Source organism: Lemur catta, chromosome 21, assembly GCF_020740605.2.
Source record: "Lemur catta isolate mLemCat1 chromosome 21, mLemCat1.pri, whole genome shotgun sequence".
Taxonomy (NCBI): domain Eukaryota; kingdom Metazoa; phylum Chordata; class Mammalia; order Primates; family Lemuridae; genus Lemur; species Lemur catta.
The window spans coordinates 26,414,026-26,436,898 of NC_059148.1; the positions used below are offsets into that span (position 1 = coordinate 26,414,026).

Consider the following 22,873-nt stretch of genomic DNA (forward strand, 5'->3'; position numbering starts at 1 on the left):
TTCACATAAGTATTTCCAAATTAGATTATATTAATATGTAGGAGCCATTGTGAAGAGCCTCTGGCAGGATTAAGAGAAGACACATTCGTCACAGAGATTTCAGCTTCTGCCTCGAATTATTGGGCCACATTGCCTGTACTGGGAATTAATTATTTTTAAATCCCGTAATTTTTTAATATGCTGAGAGCCTGAAAAGAAAAAGAAAAGAGAAAAAGTAAATGTGCTAAGGCTCCTTTTGGCTTCTGGGAGGCTCTGTTTAGGCACATACAGAAATAAAGCCCTCCTTGTAGTCTATTCATAGAATTCACATCCTATGTGGTAGGCAGAAAGATCTTTGTGCCCAGATCACAAGGCTTAGATGAGGCTTAGCAGTCTACTGGAAATGCACTGGCTAGTTTGGAGGAGACCTTAGTTGGTTAAGTGCTATTTTGAACCCACCCCTATTAGACTGGAGACCACTGTACTTTGTGTTATCAGTTGGCACTGAAAAAAAGAGAAGAAAAAAATCTAAATACCTCATACCCTGAAAACTTAGTTGCCTGCTTAGACATCTTAGGCCATTCTTGAATCAACTGCTATGCCTCTGATGGCTGTAGTAATAGACTGGGTGAGGGTGGCTCCCCAAAAGGAAGGGCTGGGTTCTGTTGCTGGAGGTAGAGGTGCTGTGCAGAAAAGAACCGCAGATGCTCCACACAGGTGGTCAGGGAAGGCTGTTAAATCTTAAAATCTCTGTAAGAAAAACCAGGAAAAGATGAAATGAGTCTGTACTTATTGTGAGGAATATCTGTAGCACTGAGAAGCTTCTCCCTGATTTCCTTCCAGCAAATTATCTTTCTTCAATGCAGACTTCCATCGTAGGCCAAAGGAGCTCTTGGAATAACAGAAGATGCTCTAGATTGCCACAAAAATCTGAGGATACCATGAACATAATGTCTCCAGCCCCTTCTCATGTCAGAGCTTCCAAACAAAAACTTTCCTGTGCAGCGTACAGGGAAGCCAAGCCAATTTTCTGTTTTTGGTATTAAATTTAGACCTTTCATCCTGACCATGAGATATTTCTGGATTCTGCACGAGTATTCAGCGAATGCCAGGATTCAAGATGCTATCCCATCTGGGGCTACTCTGCAGGCTGCCCACTTTATCTCATTCTTCTAAAACCAGGAAAAATGACCCAGACACAGGAACAAATTCGGAAGTGGGTTATTCTCTTATCCATTAATTGTCGTTTAATGCCTTTGCCATCTAGGTTACTTGGAGATGAAAGAAATTAAATTTGAACAGAAACCCAAATTGAGTTGTACAGATATCCTAAATTGTCTCTGTTCTGCCAATTTAATCTTGTGGGTATGTTTAGTAGCAGAATGTGCTTTCTTAAAAGGTAAAAATAAATAATATGTGAAACACTCAACTAAATGGGGATGCAATTTCAGAGGTCTTATTAAAAGCTTGCCTGGTACTACATTTTTGTCAAGTAGATTTTCTTTAATGGGTTCTGTATCTGCAAATGTGCTGTGGTTCACAAAGTCTGGAAATCACTGATGAGATTAATGGGCAATGTAGAATAGCCAAAATAATATGCAATTCATATTAACTCCTTGGATTGAAATATAGGATGCACTTAACCTTCTTCCTGGGCTCAAATAATAATCAGGTCATTACTGAGTGCTTACTATATGTCAGGAATTTTGCTAAATACTTCATGTGTCAGAATTTATTCAAATATTAATTTATGTGTGTACTCCTCTGTTTCCCATCCTCTTGAAACAATTTGCATTGTCTTGACTTTTGCAGGTTGAGAATCAGAAGCTGTACTTCTCCTGGTACACCTGTACCTCCTACAGAAGCTGTAGGCCTATACAAACCTAAAGTCTTTGGGGGAGGTTATACTAGTTGTCCTCAAGAGGGAAGTAGAGACGGCAGAACCTTACATGTGAGAAGAGAAAAGAGAGATGTTGAGAAGAGTGAGAAAGGGTCACAGGTTGATAAGCCCAGAGTAGCTTCTGAGAAAAGAGAAATACCCTGAGGAGGCCACACTGTGATCCAGTGGCTTCCAGTCTGGCCAAAGCTTTCCTTGTCCCAGGTTTGACATGAAAGCCTCAATGCCATTGGACCTGAAAGGACCTGCAGCCTGGGAGCGTGGGTGACCAAGCAGTCACTAGGGTGGGCCGTTGACAGAAGACTGCAGGTGGTGCTCCAAAGCTTTGTCACCGCAGAAGAGCCCAGGGACTTGGCATCCCTCAGGATCTGCGGGGTGAGGGGTGGGGAATGCTCAAGAATGAGATTACATTTCTTGCCAACCTAGCAGAATGGAGGCTCAGAGCTGGATTTCACTTGATTATAAAATAATGTCTATTGGATTCAGGAGGTAAAACTAAACTAAAATAAAAATAATAATGTTCTTCCTCTTGCAAATATGAGTCATGGACTAAATTTGATAACCTCTGTATCAGTCAGCATCCTAGCAGGATAAAGAAGGCACATTCTGGGCAATTAAGGAGAACTTAACAAAGGACTAATTATTTATTTATTTATTTTATTTAGAGACAGGGTGTCACCTGGGCTATAGTGCAGTGGAGTGATCATAGCTCACTGTAACCTCCAACTCCTGGGCTCAAGCGATTCTTCTGCCTCGACCTCCCATAGTGCCGGGATTACAGGCGTGAGCCACCATGCCTGGCCAATAAAGCTCTGTTTATAAAGGTATGGGCAGAGTTTAGGGAAACCAGTAAGGAAGGCAGCCGCTGCTGCCCCAAGCCTGAAGCAGGAAAAGAAGAGAACAGGCACCAAAAGCCCAACAGAGTAGCCATGTGGAGAGGGCCACCTAATGGGAGCTGTTAGGTGGAGCCAGTCCTGACCACCCTCTCTTCACACCCTCTGATCTCTTGTGCCTGCCCCCATCAGCTGCACCCAACAGGAAGTCAAAGGGGAAGGGAGCTCCCTTGAGGTCATCCATGCAGATCTGCCTCCCTGGACAAGGAGCAGGGAAGAAGGTGGTAGGGTGAGGACCTGGAGGGGCAGATTGATTCTTTTCTTTTTAATAATGCTATTCTTCAGAAATAATAGATTGATTCTTTATAGATTGAGTTATACAACCAAAGTGATGGGCAGTGAGGCCTTGGGAGGTCAACATATCCACTCCGCATCTTCCAAGCTGCCCTTGCTCTCTTGTAGCCAAGGTTCCAGGCATTACATGGAGTTAGGCCTAATTTCATTTTAGCACACTGCCTCCACCTACATCATCTCATTTAATCTTCACAAATCTGCAAGGACAGTACTATTTTTTCCCACTTTATGATTAAGATAATTGAGGCCTAGAGAGTTAATAGAGGACCCAAGGTCACATAGCTAGCAGCTGGCTGAGCCAAGATTCAAGCACAAGTCTACCTGATTCCAGAGCCATTTTCACCAGCCCACTAAACTGGCTCAAAACTGGCCAAGCAGAGTCTGAAAGAAGGACCATAAATCAGGCTGCTGAGGTGGGAGGCAAAGGGATTTTCTGCACGTGAGGGCCAGTATTAACATGGTGTCTGGCTTTCTCTGCCTACAGGGGCTTTGCAAAGGAACCTCTTCTCTTACCCAGGTAGGGATAATGGTTCAAAATCCAAGCGCTTACCCTAGAAGAAGGGGAAGATGGAGAGAAAACACTTGGGTGATGATGGGAAAAAAAGTGTATTTTCATTTCAAATGCCTTTTAAGTTCTTTTTTTCCCAGCTGAATGTTTGGTGTATTTATAGAATTCAGGGGGAGTATTTAAGGGTAACCGGCAGTGGAGCTGCATTTTGGGCCATCAGGAAGCTCAGAATCATGCAGGAAAAGGTTGGTAGGAGGGGACAAGAGCAGCAGGGCACAAACCAGCTTTGTCCTTCATGTTGCCAAGACCTCACCATCCTGGGCTGATGACGTCAACTCAAGGTCTAATGATATTGCTATAAATGGAATTATAGACTCCAAATGATGGGCAAATGGATGACTGGATAAATGAATTGTGGGATAAACATGTAGTAGAATATTATTCAGCCATAAAAAGAAATGAAGGACTGATACATGTTACAACACGGATGAACCTTGAAAACATGGTACCAAGTGAAAGAAGCCAGACACAAAAGGCCACTTATTGTAGGATTCCATTTGTAAGAAATATCCAGAACAGGCAAATCCACAGAGACAGAATGCAGACTGGTGGTTGCCAGGGGCTGGGAGGAGGGAAGAATGCAAAGCCGGTGCATAATGGGCACAGAATTTCCTACTGGGGTGATGAAAATGTTCTGGAAATAGAGGTGGTGGTTGCATGACACTGTTAATGTACGAAAGACCACTGAATTATTCCCTTTCAAATGACTGGTTTTATCTTATGTGAATCTCACCTTAACTTAAGAAAAAAAAAAAGACAGGCAGTCAGGGCCTTGGGTGGTCAACAGTCCACCCCAAGTGTTCCAAACAGTCTTCGCACTCTACAGCTGAAGTCCCAGGTGCCACGAGGCATAGGCCTAATTTCACCATGGTCTTTCCTTCTCTCCTGGCTCCCATCTACCAGCTTCCCGGCCTCAGGACCTTTGCCCTGCCCTGTATTCTGCCCAGCTGTTCTTTCCCCAGATCTGCATGAGCCTGGTTCCTCCTCCTCACTCAGGTCTCAACTCAAATGTTTCTTTCTCAACAAGGTCTTTTCTGACCATCTTACTCAAAGTGACCAAGCCACCAGTCAGTCTCCATCACTGTTGGTCACAGCCTCTTAGAGGGTAATGACATCAATTTAGTGGGTCTTGATTAACATTTTAAAAATTGAAATGGGCTGAACGCAGTGGCTCATGCCTGTAATCCTAGCATTTTGGGAGGCTGAGGCAGGAGGATCATTTGAGGCCAGGAGTTTGAGGCTGCAGTGAGGTAAGATGATGCCACTGCACTCTAGCCTGGGGACAGAGTGAGACTCTATCTCAAAAATAAACACATAAATACATAAATAAAAATTGAAACAGAATGGATCAGAAAATACCACACAAGAATAAGTGTAAATATTACTATGTCAGAAATATTTTTTGCTTCCTCACAAACCACTCCAAATTTATTGACTTACAACAACAATTGTTCCCCCCACATCTATGGGTTAGCTGGGCTCAGCTGGGCAGTTCTTCTGCTCCACGTGGTGTCCACTAGGGTCACTCACATGACTGAATTCAGCTGGGTGCTCATCTGGGGCTAGAACATCCAAGAAGGGTTCCCTCCTATCCGTCTGGTGCCTTAGTGCTGGCTGCCATTTCTCCTTCACATGGTCTCTCATCATTCTGTTGTCTGACCTGAGCTTCCTCTTATGGTGCCAGACACCAAGAGCACAAAAGTGGAAGCAGCCAATCCTCTTAAAGCTGAGGCCCAGGACAGGCACACAGTTGCTTCTATTGCATTCTGTTGGTCAAAGCAAGTCACAAGACCCACCCAGATTCAAGGGAAGGAGGAACAGTCTCCACCTCATGGTGGAGGAGCAACATGTGCATTCCAGGAATGGGAAAAATTGTTGGCAGACATCACTGCCACAATTGTTTTGTGAAAGTTTTATTTCAGTTTAGTAAACATGCATGTGTGTGCATGGGGGTCACATGATAAACAGTTCTTGCTGTGAGTCACAGCTGGAAAAACACACTTCTTCCATGTCCTTAAAAAATTTCTTTCATAGCACTTAGTACTCGCTGAACTTAGCTTACTTTACTGTAGATCTCACCCACTAGAATGTAAGTTCCCTGAGGGCAAGCACTTTGTCTTGTTTGCTGCTGTATCCTCAGCACCTAATAGGGTCTGGTATGTAACAAGTGCTTAATAAATATCTGTTGTCATCGAGTATGTTGTTGAATCAGCTACCATTTCTTGGGTGTGCACTTAAAAGCATTATCTCATTTAATTCACTCAACACGTATATGAGCACCATTATGTGCCATGCACTATTCGAGGTGCTAGAGAAACAAAGGGAACAAAATAGACAACAATACCTGCCCTCACGGAGTTTATTTTCACTATGATACCAGAACAGTATAGAATAGATTCATTGACACTATTTTGACAGAGAAGGAAACTGAGAGTCAGAGAAGTCAGGCAACTTGCCCAAGGTCACACAGCTAATAATTTCATCCTGACACCTGGCTTTTATCCACTTTGCTGTAGACATTGGGTTTTTCCCAAAGATAGTGGTTACAGATCTCCATTCCTGCAATTGCTTCTCTGAAAGATCAAACTTGTCTTTCTGGGAGTCAGACACAGGGCAGTGGGAATAGGTGAGTCCCATGACCTCAGAGTCCGCTGCCTCCTCCCTCACTCGGTGACGACGGCTCACACCTGGGGTGTTGCAGATTTGAGCCACAGATCTCAGTTAGTCACCCCCACTGTCTTATCGGCATGTGACAACCCCAAGTGGCTGGGGCCTGCAGGCCAGGCAAAGAATGCAACCCGAACAAAAATAAACCTGCCACATTCTTTGGCAGCCCCCTACCCCTTCCCGCTCTCCAGCCGTCCATCCTCACAGCAGAGTCTGCCAGGGAAGGCAGAGACGGGGGAACAGGGTGGGGGAAGCCAGGGCTGCAGCCGTCCAACCAACCGGAGGAAGAGAGGGAGAGGGGAAGAGAGGGAGAGAGAGAGGGAGGAAGAGAGAGAGAGACATCGCCTTATATGGGAACATGCGCAGACAATATGTGGCAATGGCTTAGAGGGCAGCAGAGGTCAGATACCAGACAGATGGAAGAAATTAAACATGGGACAGAGCGTGTTCCTGGGCCCTGAAAACAGCTCTTGTTTCACAGCAAGTTCGCACAAAGCCTGGCCCGTATTCCTTTTTTGCCTAAGCTGAGCAAGATGTGCGTCCTAACCTCTCCGTGACTTCAACTCAGGCCCCCCAACTCTGTGGCTTGGCAGAAGTCCCAATCCTTTAAAATCATTTCTTTAACGAACAAAATTCCTTGTAGCAAATAAAAAGGAAAAGACTGGGCCCCTTTCTCAAGAGTTTCCAATATCTCTCCAAAGCACATAAATTAGTAGTTAATGAGTTAATAATACTTCATTTCTCATTCATTCATTCAACAAATATTGAGGACCAGTTATGCCTCGGGCACTGAGCCACGGGCTGGAATGATGGTGATGATTGTGGTGGCGGTGATGATGATGATAATGATGAGATGGCTACTATTTATTGATTTGTACCATTTGATAAATAGTTCTATAATTAATAATAATTTACTTAGCATCTTCTAACAGTTCTTTGAGTTAGCTACTACTATCATTTCCATTTAACACAGGATTTTTCAGCCTTGGCACCATGGACATTTTAGGCTGGATAATTCTTTGTCACGGAGGGTTCTGCTCTGCCATCTCGATCATCCTCCCAACTAACAGTCATCTCTGTACCTACACAAGGGACCACAAACTCATATCCCCATGGGCTAAGTTAGATAAATTGTATTTGACTCACAGAGTGTTAAAAAAAGAGCCAACATTTAAAAATTGAAATATTTCACATAAAAATCTGGATTTCTGGGCTGCCTTGAAAAATTAAAGAATCTGGCCATACTGTGCAGCATAGATTGCTGGAGCTGAGAAGAGGCTGCTTGTTTACAAGGTGGCACGTCCCATCCAATTTCCCACAGTCCTCACCATTCCCTATTGTCTCAGATTGTAAAGCCAGTGTCAGGTGATGGTTATCACCATGTTTGTACTACCATTTATCTTAATCTAATCGTCCTTTGTCTCACATATTTATCAAAGAGGAAAGGAAAGCGTAGCCCAGAAGGGTCCATGACCTTTTTATACACCTGCCCCCACTTGACTCACTTCTGTCACTGCCTAGCCCCTGCAGCACCAGACTTTACCTCTGAGCTTGCCATCCTTTTAGGCCCTTCTTAAGTTTCTTTCCTAAAATCATCCCTGACATTTTATAAGAATCCTTTATATTTTTATTTCCCTTCTCGTTCACAAAGCACTGTCAGCTACAGGAGGTCATTCAGTTCTCCCAGCCACCCAGGAGGTACATATCGTTTCCTCCACTTTAGAGAGTTGAGTCCTGAGAGATGAAGTGATTTACCCAAGGACACAGCCAGTTAGTGGCAAAGCAAAGTCCTTCTAAGTCCAATACTTTTTCCATTACTCTAGGTGACAAAGCATGTTAGCACTTTCAGTTGCAAAAGACAGAAAAAGTAAACTGAAACTGGCTTAAGCCAAAAGAGGCAATCGATTAGTTCATGTGGCTAGACTTCAGGCACAACCGGATACAGGAGCTCCAAGGTTGTCCTCAGGACTCTGTCACTCCTCCATCTCTCAGCTCTACTCTTTACTGCCTTGGCTTTATTTCCAAGCAGGGCCTCTGCTCTTCATGGCAGACAATCCAATGGAAAGAGACTTCTCTTTCCAGACAGTCCCAACAGATGGAATTGAGTCTCATTGGTCTTGATTGGCCTGATCTAATCATGGGCCCACCCAAGAACCAATCACTGGCCAGAGAGATTGACCAGCCCTAGGTCATGTGACCACCTGGAACCAGCAGGTGGGGTTTGCTCCATCCAAACCAGATCTGAGGGCTGATGTGGGGAAGGAGTGACTCCTCTGAAGGAAAGTTGGGTGCTGTTATCAGAACAGAAGATGAATGCTGGAGAAGTCCAAAACCCAGATATCTCCTAAACCTAGAATCTTCCTGGAGCGTGCCCTTCCTCTCTTTGGAGGGTCATCCTTATTCCCTCCTCCATTCAAATTGACTTCAAGGCCCCTGTCAGGCCTCCAGGATCCAACTGCTCTGGGCTACAATGCAATTGTTCTTCTGGGAACTCCTAGTGCAGTGAGAATCTGAACCATGCACACAAGCACTCAGCTCTATAGCTGTGGACTTAATGAAAGAGTGAGGAGATCATTTGTGTGGATTGCAATAATTAGAAAACAATGTCAAGTTTGGAAGGAAATAAACAAAAAATGTTAGTGACGGCTGTCTCTGGCAGTAGGGTTATGGGTGATTCTGGCTTTGCCTCTTTATTTGTTTCTGTATTTTCTACCATGAAGAAAAAATACAAATGATAATAGTAAAAAGGGAGTAATGCAAGTCTGGTTGAAGCAATGTGACGGCAAGGGCTGAGTGTTGCTTCTGTTCTGTCCCCCTAACTCCCAGTGGCAGGACACACACAGTGTCAGAGCTAGTTAGAGCTTGCTGGGAGCTCTAACAGCATCAGAGCTTGTAACAGAGACTGTTGATTCCCTTCCCAAAAGCCAGTCCTCCTCTTCTCTTTCAAATCCTCCAAACCCCAGTTTTGTGTGGTGTCTTCCCTTCTGCTTATGGCCACACGCCTCATGGAGGCAGATCCCAGCCCCAACGCCTGCATGAGAGGGGACTCCCTAGTGAATCAGTCTATGGCCTGGTTTCTCAACCCCAGCACTATCGACATTTTAGGCCAGATAATTCTTTGCTGCTGTCCTGTGCATTGTAAGATGTTTAGCAGCATCCCCGGGGCCCCCTCCCCGTAGATTCCAGTAGCATACTAACCCCCAGTTGGGACAACCAAAAATGTGACCAAACATTACCAAATATCCCCTACAGGACAAAATTGCCCCTCGCTGAGAACCAGGGACATAAGCCTTCATGTCAATTTCATTCCCCTGGCTAGTGATTGGTTTAGGCAGTGCCACGTGACCCACTTCTGGCCAATGAAATGTGAGAGCAAATAGGCCGGGGAGGGTAGTTCCTTTTATCAAGGAAGACAGTATTTCCTCTTCCTCAGGATGTCGCCTTACTTGGATGTGATGTCTGGGGACGCAGTTGCCATCTTGCAACCATGAGGGGAACTCACTGAAGGGTGAAAGCATCATGATGAAGTTGAAAAAATGGAGAGAATCCGTTGAGGTTGAGTTGCTGCATTAGTCAATTTGCAGATTACTTGTTATGTGAAGTAAAATTGTCCTAATGTTTGAGTATTTAAGCTAATTTGAGTTGCACTTTTCTGTTACAGCATCTTATCCAACTCAGGAATCTGTTGAAGACACTGCACACACAAACAGATTTTGTTGTTAAAAAGGCCAACAAAAACAGTGATTATCTGGGTGGCTGGGGTGTGGAAATCTTACAGATTTCCAGCTACATGAACTAATCTGGAGTTGGGGACAGGGGTTTCATTTGATGGTCTCTTTCAAGAACTACTGGTGATCTAAAGCTATTCTAGTTCCCTAGGGAATTGGTAATAATTGGTGCAGATACTGAGAGGAGATTAATTCCTTTTGCAAAACAAGGAGCAACATTTGGACTAGCACTCACTACATGTCATCACATCAAAACTGCTGCAAAACACCAAGTTCTGTTGTTTTAAAGCTAATATTTCTGGGAGTCCACCAAACAGCCTCTGAGATGGAGCTGATTAAGAAAATGCTAAGCCAAATGCCGTAACCTCCAGAAGCCTCGGTTTGCTCATCTGTAAACTGGAGAGAATAAGATGAGAATTCTTTGATATTGAGTATCAGAAAGTGCTTCATGAACCATAAAGCAGGTGATGGATTATCAATGCCACACAGCCCAAACATACAGCAATGTGTCCATACCATTCGAATAGTCTAAACGTAGGATGTGGCTGGGCACAGGCTCACGGCTGTAATACTAGCACTCTGGGAGGCCCAGGCGGGAGGATCGCTTGAGCTCAGGAGACCAGCCTGAGCAAGAGCAAGAGTGAGACCCTGTTTCTACAAAGAAATAGAATGCACTCTAGTCCAGGCCACAGAGTGAGACCCTGTCTCAAAAACAAACAAACAAAACAACAACAACAAAAAAGTAGGATGTGATGTAACCAAAATTACTAGTCAATTGTTTGTTTATATGGAGCCTTGTTAAGTTTCTTAGGCTTCTGAGACTCTGCTTCTTCGTGTGCACATTGTTGCAAAACCGTGTTCTGACTGTGCACTAAGGTTAAAACAAGGCTCTTAGAAAAAGAGTGACATAGGCCATTATCATTTCACAATTGTCTCATCCGGGGTCAAACAATAGCAACGCAGGCGCCATCGTGAATGTTGGTGTATTACTTCCCTCTGCTGGTAAGTAGCGGTACCACAGAGGGTTACAGAGAGAAAAGGGTTCTCCTAGAGGGATTTCTGGGAAACTGAGGCGCAGAGAGGGGAAGGGATTTGCTCAAGGGCATGGAGTTAATTTGGACAGAGCGAAGTCTCGAATTTAAGATTCTTCATTCCTTGCTCTTTCTAGAGGAAGAAAAACAAGGGCTGGAAACTCATTGATTATGGTTTCACACTCACCAGGCTCTGCTGGGTTTTTCTAAATAACCTGATTGGGGGTTTTCTCTCCTGCCCTTCCCTTGCCACCCAGACTGCTTGGGCTTCTTGTCCTTTTCTTCATACCAGGGTTATTACCTGTGGCCCTTTTAGGCCCAAACTCCTGTTGGGTGCTGAGTGCTTTACAAAAATTATCTTGGATCCTTACAACTTCTTCATAAAGTAGGCCAGGAAACAAAACCTCAGAAAGGTTAAGACACTTGCAGGAGGTCCAACAGCCAGTAAGCAAAGGACCTGGGATCTGAACACTCTCTTGAGACCCCAAAGCCTACATTTATTTGCCACCAAAAAAACCAAAGCAAGAGCATCATGGCAACTTGTGTTGAAGATAGATTTAAAGCAATCTTCTGTTTTTTGATTGCCTCAAATGGTATTTTCTGGGCAGTCACAGGATGAAGCAATAGTGGAGGGAAGATCATTTGAGTACCTGGCACCAGCTGGTGACATTCACATACATTATCTCTGTTAATTTTCCTATTGACACATACGTGCTCTTGAATTCTGTCCACAATGTTGAGGCACAGATGAGGTTAAGAAATTTGCCCAAGGTCACTTGGTGAAAGCTGGGATTCAGACTCTTAACCCCACTGCTTGGTGCTAAAACCTAAGTAAACATGCTTTTAAAAACATAAATAGGGGAAATTATATAGTAGCAGGGTCAGGCTGGATCACAAGCCTCCCCACCGTGAAAATCCTCATTCCCTTCCCCGAGGCCTCAGGATTGGAAGTCTCCTGATCTGGGTTCATGGCCTACATCTCTGAGCACTACTGTGTGCCAGGCCCTGGCAAGGTATATTATTTCTTTTAATTCTCCTGACAACACTGTGAGGTAGACACGATTATTATCTCGATGTCCCCACAGCTAGGGATCGAAGGCCTACTGATTTCAGGTAGAGCTAGAAGGGGAAGTTGGGCATGGCAGAAAAACCTATTAATCCTTGCTACAGTTAAATATTTGAATATTGGACTATTGAACCTAGGCATAGAGCAGCCACTGTCCTTGTCCTCTAAGATCTATTATTATTTTATTATTATTGTTAACATAGCATTACTAATTAAAAGCTGCAATTCATTGAACATTATCCTGTACCAGGCATGGTGCTTATAATTAGTAATCTCTCTGAATTCTCCTAATGCAAACTAGGCAGTCAGAGACCTTTCTTTATGTATGGCAACTCCAGGGACATTTGGGATTTAAGAGGTGTGCTTTGGGAAAAGAAGTCTAATTATTCAACGTTCACTTAATCAGAGAAGCTAAGTGGTAGGTGGAGTCATAAAGGAAGGCAAAGAGCCGGGCAGGCAGATGCTAAGTGGGAGACTGTTCTAGGCATAAGGGAAATGGGGGTGGGTATGAAAAAAAGCAAGAGAGAGAGAGAGCGCCAAGGGAAATTTGGTTTGACTGGATAAAAAGGACAGTGGGAAGACGGAGTTTTGGTATGAGCTATGAAATGAGCAGGGAGAAGCACAGAGATCTTCAAATCACGGACTCTTCCGCACCCCCTTCCCTCCTCCAGCAGGTGAGCGGACCCGAGGTGCCCAACCCTCCTTCCTGGGGCCTCCAGAGACCCTGGGTTCAGCCTCCTGACCTGCCCCTCAGCTCTGGCCCTCATGTCCTGCTTGCTGTACCTGCTTTGTCCTGTGTCATCCTCTCCATGCCCAGCCTGGTGACTGGACCCCGGCTCCTACTCATGCCATTGGCCTCTCCATTTGGCGTGGAGCTCCTCAGCTGGATGAGACTACTACGCTCATGGATGCCACGTCACTGGCTCAACGCGATGGGCCCAAGTGAGTCAACATGAGGTGCTTTCAGTTCTGTGGGGGCTGAGGGAATGAGACTGTTTTAGATAAGTTCATTTGATTGTAAGGAACACACAGTCACACACTGAAGGCTTATTATTCAGGTGCTCAGAGAGAAATATGGAAGATGGGGTTCCACGGGAAGCAAGAAGAGATGCTGTGATTGGGTCAGGCTTCTTGCAGGCCAGAACTCGGGAGGAATTCTCCATTGAGGGCCACTCTGGGCGCCTTGGAGCTGGGGGCCTTCACAACGAAGCCCCACTCTCAGCTCCTCTCTGCTTTCTGTCTGTCCCTCTGCATCTGCTTTGTGGTTCACGTCCTAAATTTCCATATATTCGGCATAACTTTGTTCTGCTTTCCCTCTCTCTTCTCTGTGGCAGAAGGTGCTCTTGGAATTAAACTAATAGTTTTTATCTCTGCTTTAATGAGAGAGGTGGCAACTTACTGATGCAACGAAGCTGTTTCCCTTCCCAAGGGTGATGTGCTCAGCTTTGGGTTAAAAGGAGATGCTATCGGGCACGTGTAGACATCCTGGTAGATTAAATAAAAAAGAAACAGCCTGGGCAACATAGCAAGACCCCGTCTCTACCCAAAAAAAATATATAAGAAATAAATAATAAAAAGGAAGAACAGAACTTGTTTCCTCAAAAGCTTAAATATGGAATTACCATATGACCCCGCAATTCCACTACTGGCTAGATACCCAAAAGAACTGAAAGCAAGGACATGAACAAGAATCTGTATATCCATGTTCATTCATATCAGCATTGTTCACAAAAGCCGAAAAGGTGGAAACAACTTAAATGTCCATCAATGGATGAATGAATAAACAAAACGTGGAGTATCCATATAACGGAATATTATTCGGCCTTTTAAAAAAAGTGAAATTGTGGCTGGGTGCAGTGGCTCACACCTAAAATCCCAGCACTTTGGGAGGCCAAGACAGGAGGATCACTTGAGGCCAGCAGTTTGAGACCAGCCTGGGCAACACAGTGAGGCCCCATCTCTACAAAAAATTTAAAAATCTGGCTGGGCATGGTGGTGGCTCATGCCTGTAACCCTAGCACTCTGGGAGGCCAAGGCGGAAGGATCGCTTGAGCTCAGGAATTTGAGATCAGCCTGAACAAGAGCGAGACCCTGTCTCTACTAAACATAAAAATAAATTAGATGGGCAACTAAAAATAGAAAAAAAAATTAGCCGGGTGTGTTGGCATGCACCTGTAGTCCCAGCTACTCGGGAGGCTGAGGCAGGAGGATCGCTTGAGCCCAGGAATTCAAAGCTGCAATGATCTATGATGATGCCACTGTATACTAGCCTGGGTGAGAGAGTGAGACCCTATCTTTAAAAAAAAAAGTGAAATTCTGACACATGCTACAACATAGATGAATCTGGAAAACATTATGCTGAGCGAAATAAACCAGATACAAAAGGACAAATATTGTACAATTCCAATTCTATGAGGCTAGATGAGTCAAATTAATAGAGGTAGAAAGTAAAATGGTGGGTATTAGGAGCTAGGATCGGGGAGGGAAAATGAGTTATTATTTACTGGGTACTAAGTTTCAGTTTGAAATGATGAAAAAGTTCTGGAGAGGAATGGTGGTGATAGTCACACAACAATGCGAATGTATTTAATGGCACAGAACTGTACATGTAAAAATAATCAAAATAGTAAAATTTATGTTATATGTATTTTACTACAATTTCAAAGAAAAGCTTTTGGTTTTTGGAAAGTTAGAGGTAGTCAACCCATCCATTGTTCGAGTGAGAGCATCGCTTCTGTGTTAGGTGGACTAAGGCACAAGCTGGCAGAACTCTCATGGGCAATGAGGAAAAGAAAGAGAATTGAGGTGTTGGGTTTACAAGGTAGCAGACACCTGAGATGTATTTCAATACCATATGCCACGGCCCTTCTATGACCAGGAGATGGCTGGGAAACGACGCCAAGGGAAAGATGACCGAGGGGGTGACCTGCCGTGTGCTGGATCTAAGACGCGTCCCAGCACCCAGCAGGCTGCCTCTCCACACCCAGGCCCTTGCCTGTGTCTGTACTGCAGGGACGCTGTCGCTAGTCTTCTGCCCATCACAGAATGCTCGGCTCTGAGTAAATGGAAGTCCAGTTAAAATGGCTTATACCATATAAAAAAAGAAGTCCCAGGGTAGGGTGGCTCCAGAGTCATTTAATTCAGTGCTTCCAACCAAGTTCTTGCTATCATTCTGCTCTGGACATGCCACCTGGAGCATGTCATGTTAGAGAGACTATCTCTTCTCATGTCTCTTCCTTAGAAAGGACATCTTTCTTTGGAAGACCCCCAACAACAAACTTCCCCTCATGTTTCAGTGGCTGTAACTAGCTTTCATTCCCATTCCTATACAGTCACCCACAGGTAGAATGGGATTAACATGATACTCCTGAATTGGGGATAGAGTCATCTTTCCCGAGGGTTTGAAACATGAACAAAATTGGGGATTCTGTTATTTAAAAAAAAAGAGAATGGATTTGGGCAACTGGAAGCATCTGCTACACTCCTGGATACTGATGAGCCCTAGGGACTAAAGGACACGTGGGAAAGGCTGTTTTGTGCATGGGGGTGAGGAGTATGAGTTCCCATACTCGGGGTCACAGGTGGCTCACCCCCATGTTCTCACGCCAGCCTGGGAGATGGAGAAAGAGGGGATAGGGGCTTGCTCTTCTCTTTTCAAGGCCATGAGCTCTGCACATAGAGTTCCCTCTACTCCCTGCCCTAAGTAAGACCTGGCTCTTCCTTGACAGTCCTTGAAGCCCTCCCCCAAGGATGCAAGTCCTTCACCCACTCCCATGGTGTCCTCTACACTCCCCAACTCTATTTCTAGATAGATGATTCTCCACTTTGAGGAAACGCCGAGGCACAGATGCCTTCCCAATGATGGCGTCTACTCATCAATCAGTCAACCAGTTAACCAACCCTTATTCTCAGAGGACTTTGGTATCCGGCTCGTGTCTCCTCCCCACTGCAGTTCCTACCACCTTACTGAGGATCTTAATGACTATCAGGATAACACAAGACCCAGCCAACCTCCTGGCCCCTCAGCTTCTGGCCCTCGTCATTCTGGTGACCTTCACCTCCACTCTATCTTAGTCATCATCTCCCTTGACCATGTCCTGGTCCTTGGTTTCTCCTGGAAACAATCTTCCCCTGAAGTCTTAAATTTCTCTGCCCACAGGCTTGTATCCTCTGCTCTTTCAATTATTCCAGCTGAGCAGGTCTTTGAACTTCAGAATCCCTTGACTGTTCTGGTTTCTCCCTCTCAGGACTCTCTTTCCTCCACTTTCTTTCCCATTCAGCATAGATTCCACCATCTTCACTGTTCCCAGGCAGTGGACGTTGTAAAGGACTCCCCAACATCCATTCCAACCCAGATCATGGTCCAAGCTAGTCATGGCCATTTCTTGTATCTTGTCAGGAGAGGAACAGGCACGTGACTCACTTGTAGCACTAGGGGGAAGAGTGGGGTGGGGAGAAGGGAACTCTGGGAAAGATTTCCCCACAAAAGAGACAAAAGAATTGATCTTTTTTTTCGAGGATGAACCAAACAAGGGTGGCAGTGCAGAGAGACAGAGCGAAACTGAATCCTTGATGGTGTTGTCAAGCCACTAAAACAACCCCCCTCTGACGCTCGTCTAGCCCCAGGACACCCTATTATGTGAGATGATAACTTATTTCATATTTAAGCCAGCTTGAGCCAGGCATTCTGCTATTTTCAGACAAAAGCACCCTAAATAATGTAACTTTCAACTCGCGGCAAAAGCCCAGTCCTAGATCAATGTAAATTTCTTTCTATTCTGTTTTTATACCTGTTCTGCTCAGACTGGTGGAGACAAAAACAGGTCTTCTGTCCTCTAGAAACCTCAGACGCCCCTCTACCATCCACCATTAGAAGGAGTCTCAGTTTCCCCACCCATCTCCTGCCTTTGTGTTTAGGATTGCAGAAGACCTTGGTTCTTAGGTGAAGTGACCAGGTGTCTTGACTAGGAAATAGATTCTTTCAAGTGCCCCGGGAAAGCATGTGTATTTGGCTTGGGTGGAGAGGACCGGAAAGGAAGTCTTGGAGTTAAAAGAAATCCATCATTCAAAAAGATAGAGCAGTTATGCTCAGAAAAAGGTGAGTGAACCAAGTCATTCCCAGTGGTCGGGCTGAGTTAGAGGGCAAAGAGAAGCTTTCTGCCCTGCAGGGGATGCAAGCCCCAGGGAAGGGCAACCTTGGGGGAAGGACGGGCAGAGAAATGCAATCAGCCTTCTGCTCCTGTATCTTGGGCCTGGCTAGTAACACAGGTAGAAGACCATAACAAACACAGTACATACCAGTGATTACAAATCCTAAAACTATCTGACTCTTGGCAAGTCCTGGTGGGTCGCAGGGTGTGGAGGTGGGAGGCAGATCCTGTAGGTGGGAGGGCCTCAGGCCCCTAGCATAATCTCAGTCAGGCTGTTGCAATAACAAACTCGTGGTCGCTAACTCTGAACGCCTCCCTAGAATTCCTGTTTTCCCTGTGGGCTCTCTTCCCCTGCTCACCCTAGCAACTACTGAATCATCTTCCCGCTCATCCCACCTCCTACCCCACTGCCTTCCCCTTCACTCTCATCAGGCAACTCTGCCCCCCATTTCACACAAAAAATAGATGCCATCTGATTGGGACCACCCTTACCTTCCTCACTTACCTGCAACTAAACTTACCTTTTCCTCTACCACACACATGTAGTAGTGCTGTCTACTAGAACTTTCCATAATGGTGGGAACGTTCTATGTCTTTGCTGTCTAATACAGTAGCCACTAGCTACATGCAGCTATTGAAATATGGTTTGTGCAACTGAAGAACTAAACTGTAAATTTCATTTCCTTTTAATTAATTTAAATGTAGACAGCCACATGTGATGATGAGTGGCGACACTATAGGACAGCACCAGCTTGGTGTAACTCAAAGAAAAACGTGTTTGATTACTAGAGCACCCTCTGACGGCACTAAGCAGTAGACTCTTGACCAACTTATGAGAATTCTGAATTAAGCGATGAGGAGGAAGGAAGAGAGGGTTAGAAAGGCAGTCACTGATAAACTGCCCTGGAGAAACAGAGGGGAAAATATTGCTTTCACACGTTGCTCTAGTCATCGCAGTGATGGAGAAGGAAACCACAGTGAACCCTGGCTGAAACACTGCACACCTCAGAGAGAGTAAGCACCTCCTGTCACAGCTGCAAAGCCACACTGGTGTTGACTTGGCCACTGAGTCTGAGTGGGAGGAGGAAGTAGACAGTAGCCACATCGAGGAGAGGAGAGCGTGGTGTCATCAGTTGAGTAATTTCTCAAGGTCCTCCAATTATCTTTGTTTGCCTTTTCTACCTTAATGCAAAATGTCTGCAACACAAAAAGAATGGTGAGTTGTATGTCCCATTGTGCACAGCTGATTTTGTTCACCTTTGGTGGTTCTGTCACATTTCAAACAGCTACACACCTTTCCAAATCTGAATTTAGAGCACCACATCTCCCTCCACCTTCCCTGAAATGGCCAGCCAATTGTTTGGAGGTCCTATTTGAAGGAATTTCTTTCTCCCCTGATTTACATGTTTACACTACGCTCCCACCTATAGTATCTTTGTGTTTAGTACTTGACTCCATTCCTCTGTCAGTTCCCTCACTGGGGCTGCTTCAGTTGCACAGCTTTATCGTCGCTCTTAACACCTGCTTGGCCACTGGCTGTTTCAGGAAATGCTCCTCAGCGGCTTCTGGACACACACTCTCTCCTGGTTTTCCTCTCCTCCCCGGGGCCTCTGCTTAGTCTCCTTGGTGTTGACGTTCTTCAGGGGCCCATCCCCCCCACGGCGAGTCTCTGTACTTCTCCCCAGCAGACCTGCCTCCACTCTTGCCCCTTCTGTCCTTTTTCAGCCAGAGCTTCGACTGAAGAGCCGGTGAGATCACGCCACATCCCTGTTTATAAACCCTCTGCTGCCCTCGGGGTAAACAGACTCCTTAACGCCAGTGCATAAGGCCGGATGAGATTCGGTGCAAGCAGTTGAGAGGTGAGGCCAGGAAGGGGAGTGGGGAAGTGCGACAGGGAAGGGAAGGCGGCCAGTACCGGAAGCGGAAGCACCGCTGTGTGCATCTGGGCTCAATCCCACCCACCCGGGACCTCCGGGAGGCAGCCTAGACGGGCGTCAGAGCTGTCCCACCTGAGAGAGAATTAGGGTACTTAATGGACAGTACCCCAACCTTAGAGCCTCTGTTCTCTGAGAGCCACACCTTTCTCCCTCCCTCCTCTCCTCCTTTCTCCCCTTCCTCTCCTCCCCCATCCTCCCTCCCCCCATCTTCCCTCCCCCCCTTCTTCCCCCCCATGAAGGTGGGTTCCCTCCTGCCACGTGTGTTCTGTGGCCACGCCCACAGTCACAGCTGATTGGACCGGGGATAAATAGCTAGAACAATCACACTCACTCACTCCCCTTGGATTGTGGAACTGGGCAGCTCCGGACTTCCGCTTGAACTGCGGACCACGTGTGCCTGGAGAAGCAGAGGAAACCAGTGTTTGGAGAAACACAGGGGGTGCACACTGCCGCAGAAACACAGGCGGACCGCGCAGCTTCAGACAAACTGGAAGAGCAACATCAGCGCAGGACAGTTTAGTGTCTATTAATAGGTTCTCATGAAGTGCCCCACATTTCCTGCACTTGGGTTCTGTGAGATGTGTTTCCTCAAAAAACCTCCCATTTCCTGTGAAGTCACTTGACTTTCTGTAACTTGTAACCAGAAACACACACACACACACACACACACACACACACACACACACACACACACACACACACGCCTATGCATGCAGGCACAACCCTGACTGAGAAATTCACCATTCCAGCCCCAATCCCCGTTCCATTCAAGACCTGGCTTCTTGCTTCAGAAAGAAGCAGAGACTGCTATTCTCAATATCCCACTCAGGCTATCATTATCTTTGAATGGCTCAAATGCTTCTATTTTAACTACCCCCACCCTACCCCCCAACACATACCAATTTTCTCCCAACTCCGTTAAAAACCACTTTCACTGCACTTTCCCCTCATAGCCAAGCACACACGGAAAGCAGTCCATGCCTCTGTCTCCTCTCTCCTCTCATTAGCCCTCACTTGCACTACTATTAATATTTTGTGGGAAGGTGTTTCATTCTGATGTGATTTGAAGTGTCTGTGTGTTAGGGACAGGTGCAGGTTGGCAGTGCTAACGACAGGAAAAGAGGCAGCGGGCAAAAATGAGGAGCCCCATGGACATCTAGAACCAAACCTGCAATAGCAGGAACTTGAGGTTAGGGGGCTTTTCCCAGCCAGGAGCATGCACAGAAACCAGGAACTTATGTCCAACGGTAACATTTCTCCCATTAACGTACATTAGCACAGTAAAAATCACACCCACCAACTCCATGACAGTTCATAAATGTCATAGCAACCCCTGGAAGTTACCCTATAAGGATAAAATAGGGGAAGGCCCTTAGCTCTAAGAACTCTCCATCCTTTTCGCAGGAAAATAGTGACTATTCTACCTACCATTTAGCATATCATAATGTATAGACATAAAAGTAGAAGTGTGGCAAAACCCCAGGGTCTTCTCTACTTGCGGAGACAGACCCACTTCCCCCAGGAAATGTACTTTTGCTTTCTGTGCTGAAAGCCTGCAATAAAAGCTGCTTGTGTGGAAGTCCTAAGTGTCTGTCATCACTGTCACACCAGCCCTGCTTGCGATTTTTTCAAGCAAGGAGCTAAAGAACTGAGACCACACCCTCAAAAATCAACCCTGACATGTGGGATATTTAGGTCTGGAGGTTCATAGACTGTACAGGTGTCAAGCTCAGAATGCAGGGTTATTCTAGAGATATAGATTTAGCATTCAATGATTTTTTTAAAAGTAATGCATGCATATGGTAGCAAAAAATTCAGATATAAGAGGGTGATAAATAAGTCTTCTGTCAAACACTGACTGATTCCCCTAGTTTCCTTCCCAGAGACTACTTTGTATTTCTTTCCAGATGTGCCAGCTTCATGGTCATGGGACCTGTACAATCACATAGGAGCCCACACTTAGAAGGGACATAAATTAGGTCAATGCTTTGCTGTTACCATCTTGAAATTCTTAATTTTTGAATAAGGAACCCCACATTTTCATTTTGCATTGGGCCTCACAAGTTATGTAGTAGGTCCTGTTTCCAGCTATATTCCATGCATAATTAAACATATAATATGCATATATGTCACCTCTTCCCACCCCCTTTTCTTCTAACATTTGCTTATTCTTAGAAAAATGTGTGCAGGTGAAATTTTCCAGGAAGAAGGTGCAATAGTCATTAGTGCTGTTCACCTAATAGTTCTGCTTCTTCTGTTTCTGGATACATGGGGGATATAAGGTGGGATTGCATTTCTTGGTTTCTAGTGGTTGGGTAGAACTGAGTGACTAGTTTTGATCAATGAGTAGTGAGCAGAAGTGAGAGCATTTAACAGGGGCTGTGAGACTCTCCAGAGTTCTCATTAAATAGTTCAAGACAGTGGCTTTTCCATTAGCTTTGATCTCTGAGTGACTGGAGAGGGCAGAGCCTTCTGGGTGACCCATGATGGACATGGAGTGCAGATAAGAAATAAATCATCATTGTTTCAAGCCATGAGATTTTGAGGGTTCTCTGTTATTGTAGCGAAACCTGTCCTAACCTGACTGACAGAAACATAAAAAGTGCCAAGAGAGAGTTTGCTGGAACTGATATTTATAGGGGGAAGAGAGAAGACAGCCATAGACAGATAAGACAAAGAGTCATAGAGGTAAAAACGGGAAACCAGGAGAAGAGGAGAGTCATGGAAATCAAGGAAAGAAATTTCTCCAAGAAGTAGAAAGTGGTCAGTGGTATTGAATGTGTCCAAAAGGTCAAGTAAAATAAGGAATAAAATATGTCAACCAAATCTGGCAACTGAGAAGTCATTGGGAACCTTACTGAGAACAGTATCCATGGAGTGGTGGCGGTGGTGGTGGTGGTGAAACAGTGGACAGGGGCTGAACACGTAGAGAGGGAGGGACACAAGGGATCAGCGTAAGAGTTCCGCAGAAAGACGAGGAAATAGATGTCTTTGGGTGGTAGCAAGGGCAATACTGAAGTGACTTGCCTATTCATTTCCTATAAATGGAATCATAAAAGATGTGTCCTTTTGTGACTGGCTTTTGTTACTAAGTGTAAGGTTTTCAAGATTCATCATGTTGTACCATGTATCAGTGTTTCATTCCTTTGTATGGCTGAATAATATTCCACTGTAAGGACAGACCGTCTTCTGTTAATCCATTCTTCAGTGGATGGACGTTTGACTTGTCTGCCTGTTTGCTGCTATATCCACTAGTTCCTGGTGCTCTTGGGAATGAATGAATGAATAACATGAACAGAGCTTTCCAAGGTCACAGAGGTGTGAGGTGTAAGCTGTGACCTGGGGCCTATGTTCTGACCCTCAGGCTTTACCTGTGAATCTCTTCTTGTTATAGATGAAGATTATTGTATGGCTCAGAGTCCCAGCAGGAGAGCAATGGCACACTCAGGAAGGGTAGCTAGTGATGGGACCACTTACAAAGGTGTGGGCAGAGGTAAGAAAAAGCAGTAAGGGACAGTGAGCTGCCTGGGGCTGGCAACAGTGGGGAGCCCTTAACCCCTCACCCCCAGGCCTGAAGGAGGGAGTGGAGCCCAGAAGCCTCCCCAATATGCAACTGAGAAGGGAGATTCATGTCCATCCTCACATCTCTCCAGTCTTCTGGAC

At 45.3% G+C, this 22,873-nt stretch overlaps 1 long non-coding RNA gene across 3 annotated transcripts; it reads right to left on the reverse strand.

Moving 5' to 3' along the window:
- Positions 1–123: 123 nt before the first annotated feature.
- On the reverse strand, positions 124–19,306 carry LOC123626071. Of its 3 annotated transcripts, XR_006730729.1 has the most exons (4): positions 18,278–19,306; positions 12,907–13,101; positions 516–729; positions 124–188 (listed from the first exon to the last, which is right to left on the reverse strand). It is a non-coding gene; the product is annotated as an uncharacterized LOC123626071 (long non-coding RNA). The 3 variants fall into 3 exon arrangements; XR_006730728.1 differs by lacking the exons at positions 124–188; positions 516–729 and adding an exon at positions 8,975–9,992; XR_006730730.1 differs by lacking the exons at positions 124–188; positions 516–729 and adding an exon at positions 13,523–13,608 and having other exon boundaries at positions 13,080–13,101.
- Positions 19,307–22,873: the final 3,567 nt, after the last annotated feature.